The 15977-nt window shown below is 38.6% G+C and overlaps 1 protein-coding gene, 1 non-coding gene and 2 pseudogenes across 5 annotated transcripts in view; 3 read left to right on the forward strand and 1 right to left on the reverse strand.

The window, feature by feature from the left end:
* lrmda (leucine rich melanocyte differentiation associated) overlaps window positions 1-15977 on the reverse strand; it is a 957716-nt gene that overhangs the window by 425640 nt on the left and 516099 nt on the right. The window lies entirely within an intron of this gene.
* Window positions 13108-13310, forward strand: LOC144480373 (U2 spliceosomal RNA; annotated as a pseudogene).
* Window positions 13457-13630, forward strand: LOC144480375 (U2 spliceosomal RNA; annotated as a pseudogene).
* On the forward strand, window positions 13809-14007 carry LOC144480384 (U2 spliceosomal RNA). Its single transcript, XR_013495664.1, has one exon. It is a non-coding gene; the product is annotated as a U2 spliceosomal RNA (small nuclear RNA).

Genomic DNA, 15977 nt, shown 5'->3' on the forward strand with positions numbered 1-15977 from the left:
CAAAATCATTCCCTGTGTGTGTACATTTTTCCACCATTCTTTTAGAATGCAACATACCTCCATCCCTGCCACCACATTATAGAAGCAAGAACAACACCAAACATTCCCAGCTGAAAAATAACATGTCAGGTGCAATGCCAACTTGTCTCTAAATAATGCCAATCTAGTCTTCAAATCAGTACTATTCATCTGCACCAATATGGCTTATCCATTTCTCAAATGCTGCTTTTTCTTGTCAAGTAAACCCCTACCTATTTCTAGGTATGAACCCATTTTCATGCCCAGACATCGCATGTCCACAGAATGAAAATTTGGGAGGGGTACAAGAATTATTGAGTGGGTGGGTGCTAGTTAGTGTTTAAACTACAGAGTTCCTTTAAAACAAAACACTTACCTTATCACAGGTTTTTTTTTTGCAACAATCAGGTCTCAATTCTATCAGTTAGACCACACCCACCATTAGATGAAAATGTGAGAATTTAAAGGGACTTTGCAGCTTTGGCATTCAACTGAGCTCCACGGCAGTCCCTGCTGCCATGGAGCTTGTGATACCCAAATCTTATTGCATGACCCTATTGAGAATCATACCGTTGGGAAGCCCTGTTCTAGCCTCTCTGAGTGACATTGGCAATACCAATTCCGCTGAAATTTACAGCAATTTGGTGCAAGCTGTAAGCCCTTCAGAGGCTGCCCACAACAGTTTCAATTGATGACAATCACCACAATCTTTGTTTCTCTTAATCTACACAGGAAAGACTCCAATCGAAATCTTATATGAAGAAGTGTCCTGTTCTAACCCACCTCACTACCCAACCTATTTAGCAAGACCGCGAATGTACTTTATTTTGAATTTGTGTATTTTAGATAACATCTCTGCGTAACCATCAAGTAATGTGTCATCTAGCTCAAAAGAAAAATAAAACCAAATGAATCCATCTCCAGTTTAGAACCCTTGTATTTCCATGAATCAGAACATCTCTATTGTGTAACAGAAAATAAGCCAAAAAGATACCTGGTCAGCAATTTGCCATATAATGCCACCTGCACCTAACTCCCCTTCTCCTACAGCAGAAGATATTACTTAGAAATGTTGAGTAAATAATTCAGTCACTGTTAAGTAAAGTGTACATTTTGCACAAAGAAAATATAAACATGAATTGCAAAACAATTGCTGAGAGCAAAGATAAATATGAAAAATATACTCAATGTCTGAATATGCAAACTGTGCTATATAGATAACAATTTTAGCATTTCTCAAATTAAATAAATCAAGGGGATTAAGTCATTAACCACACATGCAAAAGTAGAAAGTTCCCACTCCGCTAATTCTACCTAACGAATTCAATATGTGAAATTAAACTAATTTTCAATTTCGGAAAACCTAATGATCTAATCTTGAAGTTATTAGACATTCTTGGTCCACACCAATGGGTTCATTAAATATATGTAGTTACAATTTACAGCTCATCTAACATTCACAGGAATACAATGAAAAGGTTCCTTATCAAAATTTAGTAAAAATGAGCTTGAATGATTGATATGATAACCGAAAGTTCAAGTATTGAATGTTCCCAGACAAAGTCTAATGTACTGACCTTGTCCAGCGCAACTTTAAAAGGAATCACCATGCTTAATCATTTGCTGTCAGGCCCAGTTTCAACTGAACCACAATGGTTAAGTTTCAAAATTTAAATCCATAATCTGTGCTGAGTTTTGTCATGTCAGCTAGGATAGCACAAAGGGTACTGCAGTAGGAAAAACTAAAAGGAAGTAAGGTAAGAAGATAGCAGGAAAGAAAATAGGAAGACAGGTTGGGGAAGCAAGCAGGAGAGTCTAGAATGAGTGATAAATAAAGTATAATGGAAAAGAGAAAGAGAGATAAAGGAAAAGATGTTCAGTATCCTGCCACAAATCACTTTTGTATGAACATTAAGACACAGGGTTGGGCTATGCTGCGATGCCTCACAGAATCAAATAATCTATTCATGTGCAAATGAATGCTTACACCTGAAACCTAGCTGCTTGGACAAGGTAATGTCACATGGTGACTGTGAAACTATAGGTCAACATGAGTCAATACGATTTTTTTAAAGGAAATCTAGTGGATCTAAAGGGAAAACTTGCTAAGATGCCACATTGTTTCTTGGGAGATATATGGACAGCTCTCAACCACAAGGATTTTCAAAAGAATTCCAGCAGCTGAAATTAGGGCAAAAGGTTCATTGAAAATGTGATTAAATGAGAAACGATTTCTTACAGAAGCAAAGGAATGTGTCAAGAATATTTGACCACCGCCATTTCCTGAAGAAATCTGATTGAAGTATGAAGTTCAGTTTTTGAGTTGATAAAGGGATAGGTTTTCATAGACTGACGACACAATCGAAAAATTTCTTTCATTGACTATCGCAATTCTTTTCACCAACCCCCACATAAAGATTTAAAAGTAGCAGCTGAGGTTTAGTTACAGAAGCATTAGGGACAGGCTGACCTTCATTGGCAACCATGATCTTCAAGCACATGTGTAACATGGGATAATGTACATCTGGTCTCTGTGTATATATTTACAGAACAGGAGATTAGCACTGAAACCCACTCCAATTCATAACAATAGAGTACATAAGGACAGGAAAAATCCATCTTACAGGATAAGATGACAATTCAATCTTATTCTGTAAAAGAACAAACTTTTGCAGTGACCTGCTCTGTAACCGAATTCCTGAAAAAATGTCCTGCCTGAAAGTAAAATGTCAAAAAATTCTACTGAAGTAGCACAAGATGGTGTGAGGAAACATCATTGTTCATGATGGAGTTTGGGGATTTTGGAATTACTTACAAGTAAATACAATACCTCAGAAACATTTTCCCACAATGTTGGCAGGTAAAGAATTTCAGAATATTGACCCAATGACAATCAGGAAATGATTGTCAGGATAATGTATGATTTGGAAGGGGACTTGGAGGTGATGGTGGTCCCATGACACTGCTGCTCTTGCAAGTGCTCCCATGAACTATATAGGTACAAACATTATAAACATTAGTTTACCAGCCAATTAATTGTGTTGATTACTTCTTTCTTTTTGAAGAGAACTTGAATCCAAGATTCTGTTTGACATGATCCAATAAATACCTGCTTGTGATCGGTGTAGTCATGTTTAATAAATGCAAGCAACAATAAAAGTACAACAATAAATACAACAAATGCAACTCTCGTCAAAACTGATTGCTCCTTTTCAAGTCTCAGATGCAGCTTCTAGCTTCAGCATCTCTTTTCAACATTTTGATCTCGTGGACCTCTTCAGTCTGGCACTGTGACTAGCTTGCAGAAGGCAAACTTCTTCAATATAGAACAATAAACTTAGTATTCTTTCCCCACTTTTACAGCGAATCACTGTCCATCAAGCTCCATTGAGCCTACCAAGAAGTGTTTAAAACAAAATAAAAATCAAACAGCAGGTGGGTCAATGCCCTTGTGAGTTGAGGTTCGAATGTAAAGTCCAAATCATTCTTTTTGACTCTTCACACTAACAAGCTACTGCTGGACAGACAGCTTGACATTGAAACATTGGAAAATGTTGTTAGTTTCGGAATGCCTTTAAAGTAATTATTTTACACAGAAGTGGGAACATGCACCATGGAATAAATCGGATGCATGTGGTTTAAAATTATATTTGAAATGGTTGAAAGGAATAGCATTACGAAATGTAGTCTAATGCAGCCTGAGCAAGCCTCAGAGTATTTTCATTTGTGACATAAACACAGTGATGTGGTACAAACAAGTGTTGATAAATTATGCTTAAAAATCATATTTAAAACTACTGACGAGTTAAAATTGTCACAATTAATGAACCTGTCAGCCATATTTAATTAATTTAGAAAAACACGACTCATACAGTTTTAAGTCGCCAGGTTAATTCAGAAACAGTTGCATTGAAAATTTAATTAATGCTTTTCAAAATAGGGCTGTCAAATAAAATCACGACAGAACATTTGGAACTTTCTGTTTAAAGTTTTAGACATGACTACATTATTAGCCATATTCAATTAATATAAAACTGTCAAAGCAGAAAGGTAAGACACATATGATCTTTCCCACTCAAAATACATAAGCATTTTTGTTTCATTAAAGTGACTTTGTTTAGCTTCTTATTCTGGTAAAGCTCACTCAAGCAACTGAAGCTATTTCATTGATAACCATCATATTCCACCATGAAAGGAGAAACCAAGAAATGATTTTGCTCCATCATTTATATTTAAATGATGCTTTTTGCTTTCCAAGAGTAGTGTGACGTTAATGTATGATCGTACACAATCCACCTTGTCAAGTTATTTGAGCAGAACAAAACCATGTGACGGGATGAAAAGCCAGTAAGATGTAAAGGATGAAGAAACCTAATGAAAACACATGTGAAATGCAATAATTGAATGCTTGATTTATTTCAACAGGGCATGGCAAGAATTCTGTACAATTCCAAAATGATCTCACTTTATGCCACCGTTGTCACACCAGGGTGTGTACAGGAAATATTGTTAAGTACCAAATTTGAGGGTGAGTGAATCAATTAGTCTCATGGGAATAACAAATTCAGTGAACAACAGACTAGCTATATATGATCAGCTTTGACAATGTACAAGAAATAGTTATCTTTCACTCACTTATTTTGGCTTTCCCGACCTACTTCTGATATTCTGACATTTACTTTTTGTAGATGCTTTGAATAGGGACATCTTTATTGTTTTATTTTTTGGATCTCTGCCATTTTGTTTTGCTCTGTTTTTAAAGTTTACTTTTCGTGTCACAAGTAGGCTTACATCAACCCTGTAATGAAGTTACTGTGAAAATCCCCTAGTCACCACACTCTGGCACCTGTCCCGGTACACTGAGGGAGAATTCAGCATGGCTAATACACCTAACCAGCTTTCAGACTGTAGGAGGAAACCCATGCAGACGCGGGGAGAGCGTAGACTCCACACAGACAGTGACTCAAGCCAGGAATCCAACCCAGATCGCTGAGGCAGCAGTGCTAACCACTGTGCCACCGTGCCAATGCTTTTCTCTATAAATGTAGTTGTCACTTATCAGAACACGACAAAAATTCATCAACCCATTTACTTCAAACAAAAATCATCAGGAAAATAATCAACATTCAAAAGAAACTCCTTTATAGACAATTTGTAAAATGGAAAATTATAAATAACAAGGAAAAGATATCGAACAATAGCTCTTCCTTTATGAGATATATGGTACTCCAACAATGTCTTTCATACAGCACAATTGTTTGTTTATGCACCATGTATGATGACTGCCAACCTGCAACTTACAATGCACTAACCCCAAGGCATTCAAGTAACAAATATGGTTTGATCTGCTGTACTCCTAGATTTGCTTTTTAGAAATCTTTGGAGTCTTGACAATCCCAGAGGGAAAAATGAAAAAAAAACTTTTTTTTAAACATGTATGTCTCCACAGCAAGCTAACACTCCATATGTTAGCTGCTAGGTCTGTGCTCTGCTATAATGCTGGTACTTTGTTTATATAATGACGACAGCTGCATTATTTTCTACTAAAGTTGTGAATAAATAAATAAGACATACAGGATATCTTACTAGTGACAGAGTTATGGCAGTTCTTTCACAAGTCTATAAATCACAAGTGATACAGGCGCAATTGAGTTATGATACTCTTTTACACCAATAAAAGAACACTCCGAACTCTCAGTCACTAGTGAAATATTTTCTTCACTTTAGTAACTCATGGCTCAGAGTGCAATGTTAAACACATTTGTGAAATTAACTCTGGCAACACCACACTATTACATAGACCATTAGGTGTCATTTTTATGTGAAATAATCATTTGGATTCTCACATATATGGAATACAAATTATGAAAATAAATGCATTTTTGTGTGACAGACAAGAACGGTAATATTTTATTGAAAGACGCCACAGAGAATGGAATCTTTTAGAAAACACAAGCTGTTTAGTTTGCCATAGTACTAAAATGTTGTATGACACCATTAACAAAGGTTTACATCTTTAAGAAAGCCCTGGGGGAAGAGATAGAAATTGTTTTCTCTTTGTCTGTTTTGCCTTTATAGGCATGAGTTAAACAGCAGGTTCCATGGGATAAGATGTTTCTGAGAAATAGAGGTCTCAAAAAGTGCTGACAGCAACAAAGCCATCCAATTGTGCTTTAGGTGCACATCTATACTGGTCTAGCCAAAGCAAAGTAAGACACAGAAAGGACAGAAAAACCTTTGCCATGCTAATGCTGGAAGAGGAGAGAGAAGAAATCGAACACTGAAAATTGAAAAACACAAAATGCCAAAAGAGATTCTTCAATGTCTGGGTCATTTACTGTTGAAATCCTTTCTCATTTACTGATGACTGTGGCAGACCTTATTTTGTCACCAGTCACTCTGCACTTTGTTTAATTATGCAGCACACAGACAGAATTTTTTTTCTGATCACATAAATCACATCAGTTTGACATTATATTCAATAGAGTCTGCTGTTGCAACAATACACTGAAAGATATCGACTCCAACTCTCAAGTCCACAAGGTGTATCATTTAGCAGAGAGTGATAATTAGACACAGAATTTACTGAAAACTGTCAATAGGCATGTCAATAGAAGAACTCTTAGCATCTATCATCCCACAAATCAATGAAGTTTTCAGCTATGAAATCAAGAAAATGATAGCTTTCAAATAAATGGTGGAAAGGAAACGCGAGGCTCCTTGGGGAGGAATAAAACAGCTCAATTTTCCTCACCGTGCAGCTATTCGACTGACTCACTGAATGGAAAAGGTCAAAGAACATTACAGCAAAATATCTCTGAAACAAGATGTACAACATCTTCAGGACATGACAAGTAGCAAAACCACACAGCTTAAGGCCTGTATATCTTTGACCTGACAGAGTCAAAGCAGGGGCAGCAGGTGCAAAACAAGACAGGGAATGAAAGACAATGACTGGTTTTGCCATCATAATACAATAGCATGTTTCAGTAATACCATTTTAAACATTGTAGAACTCTCTCTTGTACAAATACACCATGCTTTTCTTATTCCATTGTGTGGTCTTATGTGCTTGTCACATGCACTGGCATGAATGCACACACTTTATTTCATGTCCACAAACATTCTCATTTACTCGTACACAGTGATAGAGTCAGTGGTGAGGGTTTGAGGGTGAGTTCTTATACTCCAGAAAGCCAGTTATTTAAGAATATAATGGGAGCCAATCTTTAAAACTTCCATAAGCATTTATTTCCACAGTTACAGTTTACAAGCAAGCACCTCCCAATCCAAAATCACAATTTAAATCAATGTCTGTCTATAGGGACACAAGTGAATCCTGTGTTAATAATTTTCACCACCTCTCAACAATTAAACACATTAATATAACATTAAAAATTACTTAATCACTTTGAGTTTGCTCAATTTAATGCATCACCACTTGCCTAAAACTGACAAATAATTTATTCATTTATGTGGTAATTCAGCAAAATACCAGCTTCCTGTGACCAACACGCTTTATTGTGCGCCAAAGGAAAGGGGACAAAAACAGAAAATGCTGGAAAATCTCAGCAGGTCTGATAACATCTGTGGGGAGAGAATAGAGCCAATGTTTTGAATCCAGATGACCCTTTGTCAGTTCTGACGAAGGGTCATCTAGACTCGAAATGTTGGCTCTATTCTCTCTCCACAGATGCTGTCAGAGCGGCTGAGACTTTCCAGCATCTTTTGTTTTTGTTTCCAATTCCAGCATCTGCAGTATTTTGCTTTGGCCAAAGGAAAGGGCTATGTTTGCGGCTTACAGTCAGGTCTTGGGACATACAACTCCGGTCCACGTGAGGTAACAGGCTTAGGAAAAACCCCGCGGACTGCTTCCCATTTGGGCAAGCCTCCGCTCACTCACTAAGGCAGCTCGTGCTCCGCAAAGCCCACGGGAGATCTATTGATGATTCCCCCCAATGGCCTTTGTGGCCATCATAACAATTTAACTTTTAAATACAACACTGCATTGCTATTTTGAGTTCAAAATGGATAGCAATTAATTTATAGAGTACCCTTGACGTTATAAAACACCTCAAAGCATTTCACAGAAGCATAATCAAACAGGAACTGACACTTAGCAAAATGAAACAATGGTAGGACAGGTGGCCAAATCCTTTGTCAAATATATAGGTTTAAGGAGGTTTTTTAATGAGGAAAGACAAATTGAGAGACAGAGGGGTTCGGGGAATGAATTCCAGGATGTGGCCTAGTTAGTTGATGCAATGGCCACTGGTAGTGAGACGAAAGAAGTGGGAGAGGGGCAAGAGGCTAGAGTTGGAGGGCTTATGAGTTTACATGAGAGAGAGGGGCAAAATGATGCAGGGATCTGAATGCAATTTTAATGGGAATGGGAATTATAAAATCAAAGCTTTTGGACTGAGGGCTGAATGGAATTTGGTGCAAGTTAGAATACAGGGCAGCAGAGTCTTGGATGAGTTTAAGTTTATGAGAATGGAAGAGGGGAGGCTGGCCAGGACAACATTGGAACAGATGAGTCTAACAGTAACAAGCATGGCTTCAACAGCAAATGGGCTGAGATAGTAGCCCTTATCATAAGGGTTGTAGCCCTTATCATTCTTATGATTAACAGATACAATTTAGACTGCATTTAGAGGAAACGGAGGATGCTATAGCAGACTTGAGGTAATGGTGTGGGAGCATAAAGAGAAGCCACTAATGGAGTTATTCTAGCTATGCTTCTTTTTTATTTGATTTGTCATATATATAGGGATACAATGAAAAGTATTGTTTCTTGCACACTATACAGACAAAGCACAGTGTTCATAGCATATGTAGGGGAGAAGGAAAGGAGAGGGTACAGAATATAATGTTACAGTCTTAGCTAGGCTGGAGAGAAAGATCAACTTAATGCAAGGTAGGTCCATTCAAAAGTCTGATGGCAGCAGGGAAGAAGCTGTTCTTGAGCTGGCTGGTACGGGATCTTAGACTTTTGTATCTTTTTCCCAAAGGAAGAAGATGGAAGAAAGTATGTCCAGGGTGCGTAGGGTCCTTGACTATGCTGGCTGCTTTCTGAGGCAGCGGGAAGTGTAGTCGGAGTCAATAGATGGGAGGCTGATCGGATATATAAAAGTGGAACCAAAAGAGGATAGAATAAACTTAGCTAACTGATGGGAGGTACCATCCATGACTTTGATTAGTGACATTTCAGTGCTGTGGCAAGAGTGATTCAAACATGGAGTTGAGGGAAAGTTGGCCAGGTATTCTGGATGTAAACTTTGGAGGGGAAAGGAAGGTTGGAGATGGGATAGTGAATTGCAATGACTGTAAAGGCAAGCATGTTTTCTTTTGAGGAGAGGGTGAATATGACAGATTTGAAAAAGTTGGGGGTAGTGCCCAAATAGAAGAAAACAGGTATAATGTCAGTTAGCAAAGGGGCCAAGATAGGAAGTTGAATGTCAGCATTTTAGCAGAAATAGTCTTAAAAGAACTAGAGGCAGGACTTGTGGATAAAAGGAGCTGGAGGAGGCACAGAGGTTGGAGGTGTTGTGGATAGTGTGGAGGGATGTCAGAAGTTGCAGCGAGACACTGATAGGATGCAAGACTGGGCGGAGAAGTGGCAAATGGAGTTTAACCCAGATAAGTGTGAGGTATTCGTTTTGGCAGGTCAAATAGGATGGCGGAATATAATATTAACGGTAGGACTCTTGGCAGTGTGGAAGATCAGAAGGATCTTGGGGTCCGAGTTCATAGGACGCTCAAAGCAGCTGTGCAGGTTGAGGCTATGGTTAAGAAGACATATGGTGTACTGGCCTTCATCAATCGAGGAATTGAGTTTAGGAGTCATGAGATAATGTTGCAGCTATATAGGACCCTGGTCAGACCCCACTTGGAGTACTGTGCTCAGTTCTGGTCACCTCATTACAGGAAGAATGTGGAAACCATAGAAAGGGTGCAGAGGAAATTTACAAGGATGTTGCCTGGGTTGGGGGGCATGCCTTATGAGGATAGGTTGAGTGAGCTCGGCCTTTTCTCCTTGGAGAGACGGAGAATGAGGGGTGACCTGATAGAGGTGTATAAGATGTTGAGAGGTATTGATCGAGTGGACAGTCAGAGGCTTTTTCCTAGGGCTGAAATGGTTGCCACAAGAGGACACAGGTTTAAGGTGCTGGGGAGTAGGTACAGAGGAGATGTCAGGGGTAAGTTTTTCACTCAGAGGGTGGTGGGTCCATGGAATGGGCTGCCAGCAACGGTGGTGGAGGCGGATTCGATAGGGTCTTTTAAGAGACTTTTAGATAAGTACATGGAACTTAGTAAGATAGAGGGTTATAGGTAAGCCTAGTAATCGCTAAGGTAGGGATATGTTCAGCACAAATTTGTGGGCTGAAGGGCCTGTATTGTGCTGTAGTTTTTCTCTGTTTCTAAATGTAGCTAGGAGAGAAATTAGATAAAGATACAGGTCAAGGTGCTGAGAAGCATAGAATGCTGTAGAATTAAGGATCTCAACTTTGGTGACAAAGAACTCCATGAACTCCTTGTACTTGTCAGTGTAGGCAAGTGGAGAAGGAGCAGGGAATACTTGTTTGAGGAGATGGTAGGTAATGGAGAAAAGAAGCTGGAGGTTATTGCAGGATAATTGTGAAATACTGGCAGAGGAAAGCAGGGTGCAATATTACTTAATGTCTAGTTAGATCCGGTAATATGCAGCAAAACTAATTGTGTACCTTAACTGATTAAATCTGTGTCACTACGACTTAACTGAGCAAAAAATGGTGCCTGCACCAAGGAGAGCAATGAGGGTCAGAAAGAGTAAGGCAAGGTCTTAAACACAGAGGTGAGGGTATGATCGAGAACATTGGCAGCTGAAGATGTATTGTGTGGTGAGAGTCAAAGGCTCAAGAGGGGGAGAGGGTGGGGGTGTGCATGCGCTGTGAAGGATGTGCATGCTGAGTGATACAAGGTAGTAATTAATGACTAAAACAAAGGGGATAGGGAGATTACTTGAAATGATAAGGCTGACAGAGTAGCTGTGAATATGAGGAGGAAGAAATTAAATGGGAACACTAAGTGAATTCGGTGGAGTGGCTAGAATCACCAAGGATGACAAGTTGCTCAGGACTGAAAGAGGGAGGAAGTGATGATATTTCAGTGAGAAACTTTTGTGGGATTTGTGTGGTTGGCAGGGAATGAGGATTTTGAGGGAAAGGGAAAAGGAATGAAATGAGATGAGTTGTCCATACGAGCAGGAAGTGTCAGAGGAGAAGACATGAGATATAATAAATTTCACTGCAGTGTTTTGGATGGGGTAGGGGTAGAAAATATAGCTAGGTGATGAAGCTTCCATAACAGGAAAACTATCATTAATCATGGGGCAAGCTTCAAAGGGAACTGTGACACAGAAGGGAACCAAGGTCTTACAAGAAAAATTTGATACAAGACTCTTCAATCCCATAACCTTTGTTCATTTGGTAGCACTTTTGCCTCTGAGTTAAAAGTTCTAAATTCAAGACCCAGTCTGGAGAATTGAGCATCTAATCTAGACAGACACTTGCATCTTTCAAATGAGATGTTAAACTAAAGTCCCAACTGCCCTCTCAGGTGAACGTAAAAGATCCTATGAAGCACAGAGTGCTTTAGTGTCCTGGCCAATATTTATCCCTCAACCAACATTGCTGTTTATGGGAGCTTACTGTGTGTTAATTCATTGCTGATTTTCCTACATTACCACAGTGGCAACACTTCATAAGGTAATTCATTGGGTCTAAAGCACTTTGGGTGCAGTGAGGTCATGAAATGCTCTAATTTATGCAACTTTTTCTTCTTTATTAAGAGAGATTTTTCAGAGAAGTACAAGGTACTTAACATGATGGAGAAGTTAAACCAGAAACAATACATTGATCTGTGAGGGCAGAAAGGCTAGGGAGCATAGGTTCATGGTTCTATAGGATAAATTGAGGACAAATATCAGCAGATATTTCTTTACATCAAGAGACAAGAGTTGAAATGTATGGGTAAGAAAGCTGAGGGCAAGACATTTATATACTGTAATGGGAAGTCAAAAGGGTTGTTATTCTGGAAGAATGATATCAAATGGGCTGAAATCTTTTTCAGCCAAATCTTATTTTGTGATTTATAGTAAGCAGCATGTACATATCACTGTGATTCTAAGGCAGAATAATTCTGTAATTACTAATTAAAAGTGGCAGTTGGTATTGAAATGAACAAATTATTATGCAATCCTGATTTGCAAGTCAAAAGCTATTTGTACCACATTCACAAGTTACCAGCAACAATACTTCTGGTGTTGTGACAACACTACTGCTTAAGAACAGCTGGTCACCTTCTTAGGAAATTCAGAGGTGGACAAATGTATATTAACCACTAACTTTACGTAAAGATATTTATTAAACTCAGAGACAGCTTCTTCACAATGAAATCCTACTAGCTTCATTAAAAGGGCAAAAAAGCTAATTCAAATTATGTGCAGCATATACATGAAAAAAGTTCATTTAAATTGGCTCATATGTAATACAATGAGCAACCTGTTGGATTGAATGCCCAGTTTTTAATCCAACAAAAATGTCATCTCATATGAGCTGATATGAACAAGTTGTCAGAGAAGTTTATGAGCCCTCTCTGATTCTTTTCATTCTATAAAAATTTTTTTTATATACTTTTCCAATTCAATCAAATCAAATCCAACTCAGAGTCTCAACAAATTGAGACATTTCAGATCCAGGCTGACAAGACAGGGCAAGCGACCAAACCACCCTGTCCTGGGCCTGATCTACATGAGCCAAGCTGATTGGAGAAGGGGGAGGTTCCTCCTCCAAGACTTGAGCTCATTTGCATCTTAGCCAAAAGGCCGAGATGCCGCTTTTAAAAATTGCTTCATATGAAACATATGAAGCTTCAATGCAACCTAATGACCTCAACCAAGTGCAGCATCCTCTCCATACTACACTTGATCATTCTATAAAATACTGAAATTAAATTAAAAGTGGTGTCCTGTAATGCAATGCAGTGCATAATTCCTTTATCCTATCTGTACATGAGCCGCATCTTTGACTCAGTTGAGAGAAATAAATGGTCGCTTCTCAGCCTTTTGGCTAAGATCAAGTGTAGTATGGATTGGATGCTGCACTTGGTTGAGGTCATTGGGTTACATTGAAGCTTCATATGTTCCATATGAAGCAATTTTTAAAAGCTGCATCTCGGCCTTTTGGCTAAGATGCAAATGAGCTCAAGTCTTGGAGGAGGTGTTGCTTTGCTCCTCCAATCAACTTGGCTCATGTCGATCAGGCCCAGGACAGGGTGATTTGGTCGCTTGCCCTGTCTTGTCAGCCTGGATCTGAAATGTCTCAACTTGTTGAGACTTTGAATTGGATTTGATTTGATTGAATTGGAAAAGTATAAAAAATAAATAAATAAATGGTTCATCGCTTCTCGGCCTTTTGGCTAAGATCAAGTGTAGTATGGTTGGCAGCCCATGGTTGGCCGCACTTGGTTGAGGTCATTAGGTTACACTGAAGCTTCATATGTTTCATATGAAGCAATTTTTAAAAGCGGCATCTCGGCCTTTTGGCTAAGATGCAAATGAGCTCAAGTCTTGGAGGAGGAACCTCCCCCTTCTCCAATCAGCTTGGCTCATGTAGATCAGGCCCAGGACAGGGTGGTTTGGTCGCTCGCCCTGTCTTGTCAGCCTGGATCGGAAATGTCTCAACTTGTTGAGACTCTGAATTGGATTTGATTTGATTGAATTGGGAAAGTATAAAAAAAATAAATGGTTCATCGCTTCTCGGCCTTTTGGCTAAGATCGAGTGTAGTATCGACAGGCTGCGCTTGGTTGAAGTCATTAGGTTACATTTTAGCTTCATTTGAAGCAATTTTTAAAAGCGGCATCTCGGCCTTTTGGCTAAGATGCAAATGAGATCAAGCCTTGGAGGAGGAGCTCTGCCTACTCCAATCAGCTTGGATCATGTAGATCAAGCCCAAGACAGGAGGTGAGAGCCCTGTCTTGTCAGCTTGGATCAGGAATGTCTCAACTTGTTGAGACTCTGAATTGGACCTGATTTGATTGAATTGGAATAAAAATACAAAAAAAATGTTTCCTCGCTACTGAAAAGCAAACCCCTAGGTCATTTACAACAATGTGTTCTTAATTTATTTTAAATGTTTTAACGTTCTTTGGCCAAGCAAGGGACAGAACATACGTAAGAACTACCTTTAATTGTAAGAATGGGATGTGCATTGAGGAATATTTTATAATTTCATAGAATCGCTACAGTGCAGAAGGAGGCTATATGGCCCATCGAGCCTGCACCAAACACAATCCCACCCAGACCCTATCCCTGTCACCCCACATATTTACCCTGCTAATTCCCCTGACATTAGGGTCAATTTAGCATGGTATTTCTTTTTGAAAGATTACTTTGGGCTATTCCCTTATTGCCTTTCGAGACTAAGTCCACAATACGATAGTTGTTAATTTGTTATTTAAATTTGCCTGTCATCTGTGGTTTCACTGTTTTTATAACCTATGTCCAACAGCTTTGGTCATCATTTATATTTATTTGAGCATGATGTGCATGTTGACACAATCCAAAGGCAAACTTGGTGAGCCCATTATATATCAAAATAACTGTAAATGTCACAAATTGCCCTTTCTCAGCTTTAGTATCAATAAATGAACAGCACACATGAGTCTGGTTCCATATTCAGCTTATCTCCAATGACAACATTTAATTACATGATGGTTTTCTAGCGATCTAATATGTGGCAACTTGAGTATGCAAAATCTTTGAGAGATCAATTGTCCTACTCATCAAATTGTGTACTGGGAGCATATGTTCGTCACCAATGTTTAGAAGGTACTGTTGACAGAAAAGACCTGCGCGTCGATTAAAGGGCTCATCTGGATAATCTTTTATTTGAAGAATGATTGCCATTGGGTGACAAATATTTTTCTGTTACATTCAAGGCAAAGATATTGACATTCAAATTCATATTGCTTACATTGAGCAGATGTCAGTGTTGGCAAACAGCTTGACATCAACAGCAGGTACTGTGAGTGTAGGGCAAAAATACAAGCATCACTGGACCAAGGCAAAAGTTCTCAACAAGTAAATGAGAGAATTTGTAGCCAATTCCTTCCTTACACAATTATCATTCAACAACAAATGCTTATTGCTTGTATTTAACTCTTGTCTCAAATCTATCCCAGCCTCAACTTGATCTTATTTTAATTGTATTGCATGTTATATTAAAAGTAAAGAAAACTGAGCAATCTGCCTAAGCACCACTGATAAGGAAATCCCAGAGCACATACTGTTACATCCTTCCTAATGTGCTTAATGTTGACGGTAATGTAAAACGGAATCCTCAATGCTGTATCAGACTGAAAATCAACATTAGTAACTCTATTAGTACAATTGGATCCTACTGTCAAACATATTGAAAATTTGATTTTTTATTTGCCAATTATTTTCAGATTCTGTGCTGCATCATACTGAAAGTTTGTCGCTGTTCAAAGCATTAGTCTATCTCACAATGAAGAATTTAACTGATGAACCTGAAGTTCAGCCATGTTGACATTAGTCAATTATAACTTTTGACACATTTAGACAACTATATTTTTTTCACTAAATTAGTAATAGAATATGGTCTCTAAAGTGTCCATCGGAATGCTAAGGAAAAGAAACAATTATGAACAGGTGGTGAAAATGTCGTCAGTATATATTATGACCTCCAGAAATTATATACAAATTACTAGAAAACTGAAAACAAACTTAAATGAGCTGAAGTTGGGGCAAAAGTTAAGGGAAAACAAGGATTCTGAGGCTTTGGAAAGTGGAAAGGGATGTTGCATTGTGGAAGAATTTAGGAACAGAATTTCAGAATGTAGGGCTGAATGATCTGTCCCCAATTATGACATGAAGGGGGAGGGTAGGATGGGAAAG

This window comes from Mustelus asterias, chromosome 28 (genome assembly GCF_964213995.1).
Source record: "Mustelus asterias chromosome 28, sMusAst1.hap1.1, whole genome shotgun sequence".
NCBI lineage: Eukaryota > Metazoa > Chordata > Chondrichthyes > Carcharhiniformes > Triakidae > Mustelus > Mustelus asterias.